At 38.9% G+C, this 14,681-nt stretch overlaps 1 protein-coding gene across 4 annotated transcripts in view; it reads right to left on the bottom strand.

Moving 5' to 3' along the window:
• CLOCK (clock circadian regulator) overlaps positions 1–13,884 on the bottom strand; it is a 135,845-nt gene extending 121,961 nt beyond the window's left edge. For 3 of the 4 annotated variants that reach the window (XM_059384205.1, XM_059384200.1, XM_059384184.1), the window contains exons 1-2: positions 13,702–13,884; positions 12,389–12,467 (exon numbers count right to left, since the gene is read on the bottom strand). The gene's annotated coding sequence lies outside the window, so the exon portion shown is untranslated. Of the gene's footprint in view, positions 1–12,388; positions 12,468–13,405; positions 13,542–13,701 lie in introns of those variants that run through there. The other variant, XM_059384190.1, reaches the window with a different exon arrangement.
• Positions 13,885–14,681: the final 797 nt, after the last annotated feature.

The following is a 14,681-nucleotide window of genomic DNA, read 5'->3' on the forward strand; positions in this document are numbered from 1 at the left end:
GCTATGATTCAATATGGTTTTTTTTCCCCTCCTCACTTTCTCATCACTAGAGTTCAATCAAACACATTATCTTTGTTAACTGTTTACCTTTCTACTGTTAGGTATACTTCTATTACTATACTTACTGATTTTAAATGCTATTGATTCCTAGTTATTTCATAGGAGGTAATTAGCATACTTGGCACACTTACTCAAGCTCCCACATTCTTTCCCCATCTCCTTCTGAAATTGATAGTTGTTTCATTATTCATGTATATAGAAGACTAATAAGGTCTGCTCAAATACTGACTTCTAAATGAAGACTTCTCTGTTCACCCAGTTTAAAATTGTAAACCCTGCCTACTCCCCTCACATTCATATATCACAACCCCCTAGAGCCTGATGGTCATTAGTACCGTTGGAGAAAAACCCATCTAACATGCTTACTGGTTTCTCATCTAGCTTCCTCCAGTTGGAATATAAGCTCCCCAAAGCAGGGGTTCTTTGCCTACTTTGTTCACTGCTACAACACCAGCAACTAAAACAGTACCTGGGGCACAGAGTAGATACTCATTGCTTGCTGAATGAGCAAGATAAAGTCCACACTAAAAATATATAAAAAAACTATAAAAGCAATCCTGAGAGAAATTACAGGCCTAAATGAATTGAGTTCAACTGTGTTTCTGGCTCAAAAAGACTTGGTATTAAGATATCGTTTCTAAAACGATCCATAGATTCAGTATAATCAATCACAATCCCAGGAGCCATTTTTATATGAGTGGCTAAGTTAATGTTAAAATTCATATGAAATGAAAGGAATCTGAACAAAAACAATTTTGAAAAAGAAACACAGTGCTAGAGAACTTCCATTACTAGACTTAAAGCTATAATCAAGACATTAAGATACTGATGTAAGAACAGACATATGGATCCCTACCTAAAGCAGATTTCATAAAGACCCACACATACGTGTTTAGTTGATTTTTGACAAAAACAGAAAGATAATTCAGTGAAGAAAAGATTATCTTTTCTAAACAAATGGTGCTAGAACAACTGTATATCTATGTGGGGGGTGGAAACTTTTTTAAAGAATCTCAACCCTTTCTTCACACTATATATTTTTAAAAAAACTTGAAATGAATCAGACTTAAACACAAAAGCTAAAACTATAAAACTTCTGCAAGAAAACATGAAAAATCTTTGAGGTAGATAAATATTTCTTTGAACACAAAATCTGAAGCATAAAAGAATTGAAAATTTAAAGTTTTTTTTTTTTGGTTTTTGTTTTTTATTTATGAGAGAGAGAGAAGAGGGAGAGAGCGAGCACAGGCAGACAGAATGTCAGGCAGAGGCAGAGGGAGAAGCAGGCTCCCTGCTGAGCAAGGAGCCCGATGTGGGACTCGATCCCAGGACGCTGGGATCACGACCTGAGCTGAAGGCAGCTGCTTAACCAACTGAGCCACCCAGGCGTCCCAAAAGAATTGAAAATTTAAATCAAACTTTAAAACTTTTCAAGACATCATCAAGAAAATAAAGGAAGGAAAAGGTTGGGAGGTAACTTTCACAATTCTAACATCTGATCAGAACTTCATATCAAAATATATTAAAGAAATAGAACACATCAAAATACATTAAAGAAAAAGAACATTTTATGTCTAATGTTGCTTACAATAAGCAACCCATTTTTTTCTAAATGGACAAAAGATTTTAGCAGACACTTCACAAAATGCAAGAATGACCAATAAGCACATGAAAACATGCTCAGTATCATTAGTCATTAGAAACACGCAAACTGAAACCACAATGAGATATACGATTACACAACCACTAGAATGACTGAAATTCAAAAGCGACAATACCAAGTGTTGACAAAAATGTAAAGAAACAGAAACTCACAGGTTTCTGAGGAGGATATAAAGTAGTACACCCACTTGAGAAAATAGTTTGATGGTATCTTATAAAATTAAACATACATCCCAGCAATTCCACTCCTAGATGTTTGCCCAGGTGAAAACTCATGTCCAAAAAAAGTTTAGCAGTTCTGTTTAAGGCCAAAAGTTGGAAGCAATCCAAATGTCCACCAACTGACAACTATAAACAAATTGTCATATCCCACACAATAAAATAGCCCACAGTCATAAAAAGAAACAAACTATTGATAGAAGTATCAAAAGCATTAAGCTAAATGCAAGCCAGACCCAGAAGACAATATAAAGTATGATTTCTTTTATATTACATTTGCAGAAAAGACAAAATTGTGTTAATAGAAAACAGATTAGTGGTTGCCAGGGGAGAGAGAATTTTTCAGGGTGAAAGGAATTTTCTATATCTTGATTGTGATGGTGGGTACGAGAATGCATCTGTCAAAACTCAATCAGTGTATACTTACACTGAGTAAACTTTAATATGTACAAATAAACCTGAGTTTTTAAGAAGTAAGCTAGGTCAAAAACTAAAATCCAACTACCTAATATGCAATAGAATACTTAACAAAAAATAGCTCATGGAAATTAAGTATTCTGTGTAGCTTTAAAAAGAAGAAGTCCGGGGCACCTGGGTGGCTCAGTGGGTTAAAGCCTCTGCCTTCAGCTCAGGTCATGATCCCAGGGTCCTGAGATCGAGCCCCACATCAGGCTCTCTGCTTGGACGGGAGCCTGCTTCCTCCTCTCTCTCTGCCTGCCTCTCTGCCTACTTGTGATCTGTCTGTCAAATAAATAAATAAAAATCTTAAAAAAAAAAAAACTGATCTTGCTTTTCCCACATATTTAAAAAATAAAATAAGAAGTCTATATTAAGGAAAATAGAACAGCTTACAGTAGCCCAATATTCTTGCTGAGAACAACTAGAAAAGCTAAGTAAGTTACAAAAATCCTATTCTTAAAGCCCGCAGAAAGATTTGGAAAGATAGAGAACAAGTCAGTCTAAAATTAGAGAAGAGAGAATCTTTTAAAAATGTTTAGATGGGGGTGCCTCGGTGGCTTAGTCAGTAAGCTTCTGCCTTCAGCTCAGGTCATGATCCCAGGGTCCTGGGATCGAGCCCCGCATTAGGCTCCCTGCTCCACAGGAAGCCTGGTTCTCCAGCTCCCACACCCCCTGCTGTGTTCCCCTCTCTTGCTGTGCCTCTTTCTGTCAAATAAATAAAATCTTAAAAAAAAAAAAAAAAGTTTAGATGATCTGCAGTTGTCACTGGGTATAATCAGGTATTTCCTGATTATGAGCATGGGCTGGAGGCTAAAAACATACTTGTCCTGTGCAGAACATTGATGCTAAAGAATCAAGAGTTCAAAAGACCTTTTTGTGTTCACACAGGGCTAGATTAACAAAACTGGACAACTACAGGGACTTCAAGGGACTTCAAGAAGCTACTATCTCCACAAGAACATCGGATTAATTTTAAAACCATGTAGGGTAAGAAGGCTAAATAGTTAACTGAAAAGTTTTGAAAAGCAAAGTGAAAATTCCCACCTTTGGCACTGCTAAGAGGATAAAGACCATCAGGCTTAGAAGTGAAAGCTGTGGAAAACAACACTGTACAAATAAGGCAAATAAGAGGAAGAGTATATCATCAAACTACTAAAACAGTAATCTAACCTCCATATAAATTAAGATGATTGGTTCGCCATTCTACCTGTCTAGAAGAAAAAGGGGACCCTGTCTGGCAAAACATACTCAGTAATGCTTCCTTTATTTTGTTTTTAATCACAATGTCTGGTACCCAATAAAAAATTATAAAACAATCAACGAACTTGACCTAATTCACATTTATGTAACATCAGCTAATAACAAGAGAATATATATTCTTTTCCAAATGCACAAAGAACATTTACCAAGACAGATCATATTCTAGGCCACAAAACAAATCTCAATGTAATTAAAAGGATCCGAGTCATATAAAGTACGTTTTCTCATCACAATGATACTAGAATATAACAGAAAGACCTCTGGAAAATCCTCATATATCTAGAAATTAACACACTTCTAAATAATGTATTGGTAAACAATAAGATCCAAGTAAATTAGAGACTATTTTGAACTGAATGAAAATGGAAAAAATATATACATATAAAAATATGTAAACAGTACTTGGAAGTTTATAGCACACAGGGAAGCACAGCGGCAGAGAGGTAATCAAAGACCTCAGCCTGTACCATAAGAAACTAGAAAAAGAAAAACTAAAACCAAAGTTAAAGGAAGAAAATAATGAAGTTCAGAGCAGAACTAGGAAATAAACAACAACAACAAAGATAGAGAAAATTAGCTAAACCAAAAGCAGATTTTTTGGGAACCTTAAAAAAATTAATCAATCTCTAGCCAGACTGATCAAGTAAAAAAAAAAAAAGACACATATTTAAAGTCCAACTGAATCTCTATGGATTATATATAAAATTCACTACAGATTTTATAGATATTTAAATATATTAAGATTATAAACAACTTTACCAATAAATTCTACAACACAGATGAAATGGACAAGCTCCTTCAGAAACTCAGCGTACATGTGAAGAGCTGGAAACAAACAGGACCAATAATCAACAGAACAACAAACCATATAAGCAGACCAATAGATGATACAGATACCGGAACAAATAAAGACAAGCATTTAAGTAACTAACCAATATATTCAAGAGAATTGGGAGTATTAAAAATCTATAAAATAGGATTAATGCTCTAGCACTCGAAATCACAACATAAAATTAAGAATACAAGAGATCAGGGGCGCCCGGGTGGCTCAATGGGTTAAGCCTCTGCCTTCGGTTCAGGTCATGATCTCAGGGTCCCAGGATCGAGTTCTGCATCTGGCTCTCCGCTCAGCAAGGAGCCTGCTTCCCCTTTCTCTCTGCCTGCTTCCCTACCTACTTGTGACCTCTGTGTCAAATAAATAAATAAAATCTAAAAAAAAAAAAAAAAAAAGAATATAAGAGATCAGTTTCAACAAAAGAGAAAATAGGTTTACTAATGGAAGAGGAGTCAATAGAAGATACCTGAGTGAAATACTGAGAAAAAACTATTTAAGAGATGTGTGGAACATGATCATTGACCTGTAACGTCTAAATTAGAATCTGAAAAGACAGAAACAGGAGCAATATTTGAAGAGGAATAATAAAACATCCTCAAACTAAAAGGCATCAAGTTATTAATTCCAAAAATTGTATGAACATAAAGCAAAATACTTACAAAGCACACCTCAACACATTATAGTCAAACAGCTAAAACACTAAGACAAAAGAGAAAGTCTTAAGAGTAGTCAAAGAAAAATAAAAGACACATTATTCTCAGCCAGACTATAAGATGATAATTACCTTCAATAAGACTGGCAGCTGACTTCAACAAAAAGGCAGAAGACAAAACATTTTTTTAATAAAGAAAAAAAATAACTACCAACTTAGAATTCCATATTCAGTAAATAATATTCTTTTTTAAAAAATGTGAAAGATGGTCTCAAAAATAAAATCACTGTTGGTAGTGTTGCCAATATGAAAATACATACTAAAGGAAGCTATTCGAACAGAAGGAAAATGATCCTAGAAAGAAACACACAAAGACAGGAAGGAAAAAACCCAGAAAGGGTAAATATTAACAAAAATTAGCTGCCTAATACTGCTTTCTGCAGTTTAAAATACGTACAAATAAAATACAGAATAATGATGCAAAAACGTTGGAGGACTTATTGGGGAATGATAGCAGTCATTTGTACTATAATAATAAGTCAAGTATACTTGTTATAATCTCTAGAATAACCATTAAAGATATAATGAAAAAATATTAAACTCACAAGCAAACAGGAGGAAAAACAATCAAAATAAGTTAACTCAAAAGAAAGCAAAACAGAAGGGATAAAAGGAATCAAAGCAGATAATTCAAAGAAGTCAAAGTTGATGGTGGTGGCAAACTGAGCAGTAAAAAAGTAAATGAATTAAATACTCAAAGTAAAAGACTAACAGTTCAATAATGATAATCTGTATTTATTCACAGACATCCAGAAAACATGAAAGTTTACAAAACTGCACATATTCCACTTTAAAACTGCAACAGGTAAATACACACAAATGCCTCAGAAAATACTGAAAAAAAATTTCAATCTCAGGGCTCATCCCTGAGATTTTAGGTGATTTTCTTTATCATAGATTTTCTTTGTAGTTTTTGGCACTTTAATTCTTTTCTAAGGAGCAAGACCTATTTTCATAAAAACCACAACACTTTTCAAAAAAAAAAAAAAATCAGTTTACAAATTTTAATGATCAGCTCCAACAAAATAACAGACTTACAGAAAAAGAATATGATCAGGCCTAAGAAGAAGTTAAAAAATATAAACTTATTTCATACAATAAATTTTAATCTGGAAACTAAGAAAGTTTTATAATTATAAATACATCATATCATCACCATTTCTGATGGAGACTAAATTTATCAGGTAAGAGCTGGAAACAGGTTTTCCAATTAACAAATGGTTCCCTCTCTTCTTACTTCTAATAAAAATCTCTGATATTTCCATTGTAATATATTATATGTTAAACTTGTAAAATAAAATTTAAGTCCTAACATTTTTCATTTTAATGTGTGGGTTGTTTCCTAAATAAGATTTTTAATACTACGCCAACTAAAATTTAAGTTTCAACACAGAAGAAAACCAGTTTCCAGTTTCATGAATCAAAACTTGTTGAAAGGCATCAAGGAAAAATACACAATACCATGCATCTTGGAACCATATTCTAGTAACTTTATTATTCTAAGTCACATAAAGAGATCAAGTACTCCCAAACTCTCTATATAAAAACAAAACTCTAAGCAACTTACTTAAATATATTTAAACTGGGAGGAAAAAAAAAAAAGGTAAGAGCCCTGTCTGATATACACTATGAAAATAACAAAACCAGAATCACTGCTAACATTTATTGACCACTTCACTATGGGATACTCTTTGCTCAAGTAATCTGCATTTTTGTCTCACTTAATCCTCACATCATATTATAAACTAGTATTATCTTCCTTTTACAGATGAGAAATTGAGATAACATTTGCCCAAGGTCATACAACCACCCAGCAGTAAAGCCAGGATTTGAATGCCAAGCAGGCTAGCTCTAGAACCTTGCACTCTTAATCACTACACTACGCTATCAATGAAAGTAATTATGATCTTGTTAAAGTAATATACTGTCTTTGTTATTAAATTTCAGGCCACAAATAAGCTTCATTTAGAATAAAACCAAACATTTTAACTATGTGGTCCTGTTGCTGAGAAAATAATATCTAAAAACTTCGTACTTTCATGACAGAGAAAAAAGCAGTCACTATTAAGAGTATATTCATTAAACCTGAGAACTTCCAAAAATAGACAATAGAAGGCACATTAAAAACTACTGCATTAAACTGTCTACAAAATCTTATCTATTTTCTCTTGAAAGTAATTTAACTTGGGTTTTTTCCCCAACTTAAACTGGAAGATCCAGACACCTAGGAGTAGAATAAAATGTCACAGAAATCCTAAATAAAGCTAATGTCAATTTTTTGGGTGATGAAGGATTCTTTCTCAGTATTTACACTTTCCTTTTAAGGAACTGTTTTGGAGCAAGCAAAGAAACCTCTCTGTTGAACTTCATTTTAATCATGTATGGACTAATTCATAAATCCCCACCCTACTTAGCAAGCTCATCTAGGTAACTGTTATCCAAATGATTTATGCTCATGAAATGCAAAGTTAGTTTAATTCAAAGTAAAACACAGGTTAGAGATAAACATTATAAAAGCCTTGGAATCACTATTATGGATCGTTATTAATTTATTATATACTTATATTTTTCAACAAAAAGCATAAAAGTTTAGTTTAATCTGGAGAGTAATACAAATACAGTATCTACTTAAATTCTAATTCAAAAGTGACACCATTTAAAAATTCATCACTTAAATGTCCAACTGAAAAAGATGAATTAGTAAATTATTACAAAAACATAGATTAGAGTACTCCATAGCCATTAAGAATAATCATGTTGTGGAAAAACACATAAAAATGTTCAGGATCCGTTGTTAAGTGAATAGAATAATTTGCACTACAGTAGATGCATTATTAGCCCATTTTGTAAATATCATATGTCTTTAAGTACACATATATTTATAAAATGGCTAAACAAAATGCAGAAAGAAGATATTCCAGAAGGTTAACAATGGCACCTCTTTGTAGTGGGATTTCCAGTGATAAAAATTTAATTCATGCTTTTTTGTGTCTCCCAAACTTTCTATGTTAGGGATGTGCTATTTTTATAACTAGGGAGAAGAGATTAAGAAAGAGACAAAGGAATTATTTACATTAAAGCTTTATTTTAATACAAATCACAAATTCTTAGCTAGAGATACGGCTTAACCCTTACTAGTAAAGCCCCCACTTTTTGTTTTGTTTTTAAATACAAAACCTCTTTACATGAACCAACCTGTATTCTTGTTTTCCACTATTCTGAGCAAGAATTAAAAATTAAAGTACCTGATTAAATGTGAACTCTGAAAAAACATGGGAATTTTTGTCTTATTTTTGTCTTATTTGAACTTTTGTCTTATTTGACCTCATAGTTGTAGAAATTAAAATATTCCTGAAAAATAAATGTAAGTCACATCCTAGCAGCATAAGTCAAAAGGAATTCATAAAAAAAATTTTTTGTAAGTGATTTCTTTCTGTTGACTTCTAAGACTTAAAACAATAAGCAGAATTACATCTTTGTGAAATACACACCTAAAGCAGGTAGCGAAAATAGTCCAGTCCTCACTAAAGAGGATGGGTTTAGATAATTTGAAACCTGCATAACTAAAAACATGGAGAAAAACAGTAATCTCCTATCCACCTAAATCCCAGAAGTTACACTAACAGAGCTATATAAATGACTAACAAATGGTTGTAAAGCAACATATAAATAAAAATGCCATAATAATTAGAGTTAATCAGTAAGCAATAAATTGCTCTGACACTTTATTCTTTAAGTAATTCATACAACTCCATCTAGAATTTTAGACTTGGTAAAAGGGAAAATGCAGTCTTGACTAGTACAATGTCTGTAAGAAACTACACATTAAAAAAAGTATGCATCTGGGGCGCCTGGGTGGCTCAGTGGGTTAAAGCCTCTGTCTTCAGCTCGGGTCGTGATCTCAGGGTCCTGGGATCCAGCCTCACATCGGGCTCTCTGCTCGGCGGGGAGCCTGCTTCCTCCTCTCTCTGCCTGCCTCTCTGCCTACTTGTGATCTCTCTCTCTGTCAAATGGATAAATAAGATCTTTAAAAAAAAAAAAAAAAAGTATGCATCTGCAAAGAACTGGAAGGAAATAGACACAAAACAAAGTGATTTGCTGTAATATGGAACTTCAATTTTTTACAATGTTGTTGTTTGCTTTCATAGTTTAAAATATTTGCAGCAAACATATTAATTGACATAACACTATGAGTAAAAATGGATGGGGAGGTGGTATATTAAATATGTCCTCTGAGAAAAGTTAATAAGAAGCAATTTACTTTTAACACTAATACTCTCTGATATATTAGATGGTAGGTAACAGTTAACTGACAGAATTAAATTTCCTAATATTCCTAACAATCCTGAAATCTAACAGAGGCTGTATTATAATTATCAAACTAAACATCAGATGACTCTTTCCACTGGACTATTGTAAAAACAAAAAAAAGCAACTATCAATTAGTCCTTGTTATAGTGCTTGCCTATAACAAGGCAATTTAATTCCTTACTTCCTTGCTCATTAAAAGCTAAGATTTGAGCTTTCTAAATTTGTTCTATCCTTTCTTAACGATTTAAAAGGTTGAGATATAAACCCCTCCTCCAATCCCCATGCCTGTAAAAATAAAAAGCTAGAAACATTCGCACCCTTATAAACCTTATGTATATTTTTCTTCTGGAATCAATCATTTCCTACCTTGTGTTAAAATCATTACACACGTGCTCTTTTAACTACACTAGATTTCAAACCCCCAGAGAGCAGCGTCAGTGATACCGCACTTTTCTATGTATATCACGTATTGTAGTAAAGACTAAATAGTAAAGATTTAGTCTTGATTAATCCCCTGAACTTTCTGCACACTCCATCACCTGAAAAGAATTATTAGAAAGGTAGTGTTCTCTTGCAGGAGGAAATAGGAGGTGAGTGAAGGTGTGCATACTCCTTTGTCTGCTGTCAGGTAAGCACAAACCAGACCAAAAGGCCTTTCTATTCCTTTTCCCTTCCAAGGCTAGACTCCATCTAAGTCAATCAGCATCTCCTAGCTAAGGACAGAGTGGGCCTTCAGAGGACCTGGAGAAGTTGATGTAATCTGGGGAGTTTCTAGTGGTCTGCAAGACCGGGTCAAAATCCAAAGAAAACCCTAGAATGTGGACTCTAAAGAGTCCTACAAAACCCAAGGAATCCAACTCTTTCAGCTGAATACAATCTACAACCACATAAAACTCACACCGGTATGACCTAATTGCAAACTGTAAATGCCCCCCAAGATGACTGGACCCTCACAAGTGAAAAGATGAGTATAAAGAGCACACCAGATGTTAAACTTTCTGACATGCTCCAGGTTGTTTTCCTGTCCCGTGAGTAGAAACAGAGCCCATAGTAGAGGCAAACTGACAGAAAAGACAATTCATTTTCCAATATTAAAAAGTCTATGTTTGTAAACACACAGAACAAGATCTACAAGATTAAACAGTGTTAACAGCAGCTATCTCTGGAGAGGGACATGAAATAAAAGTTTAATTTTCAAAGGAGGTTTTCACTTACACACATATTGTATTGTTTTCATCTTTCATGAGCATCAGTTTACTTTGGTAATTTTAAAAAAATATTAAGTAAAATGCTGCAATGTGATTCTATTTTGTTCAAAAAGGATTAATAGACCCACATGGAATTCAGATGAAAAATAAATGCCATTTTGCAGAAGCTTGGCTACTTCAGACCTACAGTTCAAACAGAAATAATGCAATTATCCGATCCTACAAAATAAAAAGGAATACTAGTAACATAACAAAAATGCCCATAGCAACTGTCACCCACTAGTCAACGTTTACTATTTTGATTATACAGTATTAGCCACCAGAGGGAGTTTCAGTACCCTCCCCTCAAAATTATATCCACTCTAACAAAGCCCTTTTTCAATTTTAACCTAATTAAAAAGGTTACGCTAGCAGAAAAAAAAAATCTTAATACAATTTTTATAGCAATCCATAAATCATAAAAAGTTTTTATTGCACCAACAGAACACTGCTTCTCCATTTTATTTTAATTTTTCATTAGAAGTATATTTACAATTTGACATTTCATTGAGGTGCGGGTCTGATTTCCTTAAGAGAAAAAAGTTTCCCAGTCTGAAAAACAAGATACCTGGACAATCAAATCTATTATCATTGTAATGGGGTCCATATTCTCGACTTATCACAACTTTGTGGTTAGAAAAAGTGAAATTTTATACAACTATGACTCCTAAGAAAAAGAGGAAGAGGGACACAAAACTACCCTCTGAAAACAGCATACTCCGGCCATAATGCCCAAAGTAAATAATGCCATTGTGCTTTAGCAAAGCAAAATACAACGAAGCATCTTTATGAGTTACTCTGTGATGTCAGCATCTTAAAAATCAAAGTTGAAAGAGCCCAGCTTATCATAAACTTCCTTTCAATGTTAGTTCATTTTTCTAAAAAAACATTAAGAGAAATCACACTGAAAATGTCCAAAATCACAAGTAATGGAACAGAGACAGGCAGACCGACAAAACCCACGCAGCAAATTATTTGGGAGAGGACGATTTTTGCTTAATCTAGTTTAGGAGTCTGTACCATAGTCACAAAAAATTTCTGAATACAAAGACATTTACAGTGTAAATCTCATTCCCCACCTCCCTTCCTCAGGCTACTACTTCTCCCTCTCTCCCACTGCTATTACTTCCCCAGTATCCTCCCAGAGTATCTTTATAGTTGAAGAGCAAACACAAGTTCACATTCTTATTCCTCCCCCACATCTTAACACATAGAGAACATTATTCACACTGTCCTACACCTTGGGGTTCCCCCCTCTTACTAACATATTTTGCAGATCTTTCCATGCCAGTGCACAAAAAGCTTCCTCATTCTTTTTCTCATAGCTGATCAAGCCTAGTTCCACCACCTCTCTCATTTGTCCTCTTCTGGCTAACCTCTAATGACATTCTGTTCATTCAAATACCTAATACCTGAGTTAGTTTCCTTCCCCCAACAAGACTTTAAAACAAACCAGATTTGAGGTGTCCCAGGAGAGAACTTTCAAGAAAGCAACTCGTTAGCTAAATTATGTCCGTTTCAGAACGTTTGTTTTTCAAGCAGGTGAAGGCACAAACATACCACAACTCTCAAATCACTAAAAATAAAGCGACAAATCAGAAGGCCATCTTCACGTGAAATTACCTTTTTTTTGATTTGGGGGATCAGCATAATCGTCATATCAATAATGACTGTAAAACTTTCTTCTTGTGCTTTTCTTTCACTGTAAAGGAAAAAATAAAGGCTAGTAAGCCTTCAAGTCCTAAGAGCGTGGCATCCTAAGAGCAAGAGAACGACCACCTGACTCGATCTTCAATCCCCAGGTCAGAGGCCAAGACCTTTATCTCTCAGGATCCTGCTGACTTATCAACAGGACGACTTCTACCCCAACGAAACACTCTGAAGAAGACAAGCTCTGCGGCGCTACGTGTTGGAAATTACACCCCAGGAGCCAGAGCGCCAGGACCAGATCCGCAGACTCCAGCTTCGCGGGCGGAAAGGGATCTACAACAGCCAGCCGCGGTGCTGACAGGGCGCGGGCAGGCGCGGGTCGCCAGAAGGAAGACCCGGCGCCGCGCCGCGAGCCCTCGAACCCGCGCAGTCTCCCGCGCGTTCCCCGGGAACCGAGCCCCGGAACCACGACCACTAACGGAACCAGCCCACGGGCGGAGGCCGCCGCTCGGACCGCGGACCGCGGCGCGCGGGCCGGCAGCCGGGAGGGCGGGGGTTCCCCGGAGGAGCTGGCCGCCCCGGCGCCCCATTGGGCGCCGCTCCAAACGTGCCCGAGTTGTGACAGGAATAAAGTGGGTCACAAGGCCTAGCGGGTCCCCAGCGAAAGCCCTCTCGGCACCGCGTCTCCGGCTTTCCCGGCCTCTGGAGCCGGCCCCAGCCCGGAGGCGCGCTCCGGCCACCCGCCCCACCGTGCACCCCAATCCCGCCCCTGCCCCGCAGGTAACCCCGGCAGCCCCGGAGGGCCCCTCAACCAGGGCGCGACTCCACCCCAACTCCCGGGAAAAGGCACACTAGGGCGACAGGCAAAACTTGGGCTTCAGCTCCCGCCTTCCCCTCCCTCGGCCGCCGCCCCCCGGCCACACACACACACACACACACACACACACACACACACCGCCCCCCGCTCCCTCCCCTTCTCCGCGCCCTTACCGTGTGGCTTGCGGCGGCTCCGGCTTTTTCCCTCCCCCACCCTGGAGTCTGGCTGCGGTGACTCGGAACCACTAACCCGGAGCGCCCAGGAGACACAGCGGCTCCCAGCACAAGCAGCACCTGGGGCTGTGAGTGGCGCCCCCCCCCCCCCCAAAAAATTCACCGCTACTGCCGCCCGCTCCTCCCCCTCCCTTCCCTTCCCCTCCTCCACCGGCACCGGGAGCACGCATGCGCCGCCGAGGCAAGCCTACCGGCGGACTTCAGGCCCCGGGCCCACCCGGTGGGGCGCTACTCACCGGGAGCGCGCACGCGTCGGCGGCCAGATTTCCTTCGCGCTCTCGCTCTCGGGGGTTTCCTTTTTAAGCCGGTAGCCGCAAGCCCAGGCTGTGATTGCGCTCCCTGCTGGCGCATGCGTCGTCAGTGACCCCCGCGGGCTCCGACGGCCGGCGCTCTGCATTTGCCCCTCCCCTCACTCTCCCTTTCCCCGGCGCAACCCCGTGCGCATGCGACTTGCCCCGTTAGGCAGCGCCGAGCCGCGGAGGGGATCCCGGGCGCCGAGGAGACTCCGGCTCCCTCGGGCCGTGCGTCTGCGCCGTCTGCGGAGGGAAATCGGGATCTCCCCGGCGCCCCCTTCCCGGCTCTCATTACTGGAAAGCTGGGGAGGCGGGGCCTGCTCGGGTGGAGGGTACGGTCGGTCCGGGGAGCGTTGGCGTTAGGTCCGGGCGGCTTTGGTTCTCACCCGCTGCGGGGAGCGAGGAGGAGGAGGGAGAGCTCCTTGCCGGATGCGGCACCCGGAGGCCCGAAAGGGGACCCTCTCTCTGTTGTAAAGCACATCACTTGGCCAGCACGCCGGGGAAGGCTTTCTGGGTGTTGGCAGACGGAGGGCTTTTTTCATTCTCCGGCGGCATCTCTCGCGTTTCCTCTCTTGGGACTGGGAGAGGTTGTTTGCGAAGGTGGAGAGACATCCCGAGACGTCTTTTCCTTCTCCCTGAAAGGAGCGCGGCTCGGGTCGCTGCTGGTTGGTGGGTGGGCCTGCGGAGGCCGGGTCTGCGCCCGGGCTGCGGCGGGAGGTTAGAGGAGGTCAGGAGGTGGTCGTTGGGAGTTTTTCACCTGGCCTTAAAGGCCTGGCGACAGTTGAGTGGAAGATGGGGAATGAAGCAGTGGGATACACCAGGACCTGATTTGCACGGCTTCCCTTGTTAGAAAAATATGTGACTTCCTACTTACGTTAGGGGAAATGACTTCCCTTGATGCATAAAACACACTTAGTCCACAT

Source organism: Mustela nigripes, chromosome 1, assembly GCF_022355385.1.
Source record: "Mustela nigripes isolate SB6536 chromosome 1, MUSNIG.SB6536, whole genome shotgun sequence".
Taxonomy (NCBI): Eukaryota; Metazoa; Chordata; class Mammalia; order Carnivora; family Mustelidae; genus Mustela; species Mustela nigripes.